This window comes from Dipteris shenzhenensis, chromosome 17, assembly GCF_047967505.1.
Source record: "Dipteris shenzhenensis isolate YYH24624 ecotype China chromosome 17, Dip_SZ_1.0, whole genome shotgun sequence".
Taxonomy (NCBI): domain Eukaryota; kingdom Viridiplantae; phylum Streptophyta; class Polypodiopsida; order Gleicheniales; family Dipteridaceae; genus Dipteris; species Dipteris shenzhenensis.
Genome location: NC_141612.1, coordinates 50,273,673 through 50,276,508, shown reverse-complemented (window position 1 = coordinate 50,276,508; position 2,836 = coordinate 50,273,673).

Here is a 2,836-nt window from a genome sequence, read left to right as displayed (position 1 = left end):
ATTCTAGGGCTACATTAGTTGACTCTTTTGCTACTAAAAATGGAATGATTGTTGCCATGTTGAAGATGATTCTGGCATATTTGTGAGCCCTAAATCTTTGAGAGTCTATGAGTGCCATTTTGATGGACTCTTTATAGGAGTAGATTGTTACCTTTTTTGTTGATTTTTAGTTGGCTAATTTGATAGTACACCATCACTTCCTGACATGGATAAGCTATTTACTACATCAAAATTAATGCTTGTGGCATATTGTTTGGGCAAATTAGCAATTCATTCTCTCTAAAAAGGAAAATCTATTTGCTATTAATGATCTTCTTTGATACAAGTGTGGCCAACCAAAATACTTGTTGGCTTTATCTTCCAACTTTTGCATTGCTCTTTAGGTAAATGATGGTTGTAGAATATGCATCAAAAGGCTCTAATTCAATGGAAAATACTTGGCTTCTTTTCAAAAAATCTTGTTTGAGTAGATTATCCTTGATTCCTTTTGTGGGTCATCTATTAATCACATATGTTGTAATTGCCATTGCTTTTGCCCAAAACAGATTTGACACATCCATATCCTCGAGCATGCATTTGGCACATTCCATGAGATGCTGATTTTTTCTCTCTACCAGACCATGATATTGAGAGGTATAAGTAGTAGAAAATTGTTTCTTTGTTCCTTGTTGCTTGCCAAAAATTTTGAACTCTTATTCTTATTTTTTTTCCCTCTATCATTGCACACAATTTTCAGCTTATTCTCTACCATTACCTTGAGTTCTTTGAACTCCACAAAGGTTTCAAATTTCTATTTTGAGAAGTAGACCCATACCATACTAGAGACATTATAAATGAAGGTAAGGATGTACTTTGCACTACCTTGGGTTGTGGGTTGCATGTGACCAACAAGATCAATATGCACCAATGCCCAAGTAACATGCACTCTCTTGTCTTTATATTTCATCCCATGCATCTTTTCATAAACACAACCTTCAAAAAATGACAATTGTGGCTTTATAGTATCCAATGCATCCACCACGTTAAGATTTTTGAGTACACAAAGTATGCATGAGTTGATATGATCCATCCTTTACTCAAGTAGCGACATTGGCATAATCTTGCTTGATCACTCTCCCATCAAATTCATAAAGTCCCCTTTGCATGAACCAATGCTCGCAACCTTGCCATATTTATCCTTTTCCATATTTATCATTTTTAGACCTTATTGTCTACAACCTCAACTAAAAAAGGTGTGATTCGATGAATAGATAGCTGTAGGGGATTCTTGCCGGGGTGACATGTTGACCGACCATCGTGAGAAGCAATAGGGAGGTGGCATGAAACTTGTCACATATCAAATGGTTTGTAGAATTCAAAAAGACGAGCAATAATCACAAGCAATGAGGATGGAAGGACACTTGCCACCAATTAAAGCTTCATAGAAATTGAAAATGGATCTAAGGGTGTAAATGATGTTCTTTTGTACATGCTCATGGTAGTTTTATAGAAACCCTTCATCTAGTTGTTAGTAAAATAGGCACCATTTGCAATGACTTCAAAATAGGCATGATTCGATGGATAGGCAGTTGTGAGGAGCAATTGCATTTAGTAGGCTACTTGTGAAGCCTATTTATAAATTGTATGGAAAGAAATTTTCTTATAGGCTACTTATAAATCAAAAGGAAAGAGAAGAGAGAATGGAAAGGAATAAAATGCAAAAGGAAGAGGAGTAAGGAAAATCTAAATTTGCCCTATAAAAGTATAAAAAGGTCTCCTCCCCTTCATTCATTCTTATCTCAATCAATTAAAGCAAGGAGAGCAAGGAGAGCAAGGAGGAACAAGGAGAGCAAGGAAGACTAGGGAAAGAGATTCTACTTCCTATCTACCAAACTTTCAGCCAGGTGTGAAAATGTAAGTTCATGTTTAATTTTTGTAAAAAATTAAGAGAGAGAAGAGAGAGCAATTGTGGGATGGAGAAAAGGAAGGACTGAGTGAGAGAGGCAGAAAGAGAGAAGGGGGTAGACAAGAGCGAAAGCGAGAGAGAGAGAGAGAGAGAGGGGTGGGGGGAGGGAGAGAGGGGGGGGAGAGAGAGAGAGAGAGAGAGAGAGAGAGAGAGAGAGAGAGAGAGAGAGAGAGAGAGAGAGAGGGAGGGAGGGAGGGAGAAAGGCGCATGGGTGACAGGCGGATCGGAGAGAGAGGGAGGGAGGCATGTGGGCAGGAGGGAGGCAATGGGAGGGAGGAGGTGGAGTTAAATTTTTAAATAATTTCTTAATTGACACTCATTTACTATATGGTTGTCTATCTTACACATGTGGCACAATACTTCATCATTTTGTGGAGTGCATTTTATTCCCATCTCCTTCAGAATCTTGTTCAGCTCGGCATCTTTTTTCAATCGCCAATTTATCTTGGTCCTTTAAAAGCATCCATTCATATTGTTCCTCTTCTTCAATATCCACCCTTTGGAAGAGTACCTTCTTCTATTGTTGGGGTTTGATGCCCCCTTTCTTGATCGCAATTGATCTATGAACTACTTTCCCATACATCCTTGTTGAATAGGTTATCTCATGTTGTGCAATGATGGGCCATCGGTGAGGCCACTCATCAACTAGGATTTCTTGAGTTGATTGGTTAGCATCCTCATTCATGATCCAAATTCAAACATGGATTCAAGTGCCCATGGATTTAGTCTATTCATCTTTAGCAAGAGATCCTTATTTTTGAATTTGTGCTAGCCTCTTCCTAAGAACATAAGTTTCAACTGGTCCTATGTATTGAAGTTCTCATCACTGATCATACCATTTTATGAATTTGTCTAAGAAACTGATGGGAAAGTATATCAGGTACTCTTTTG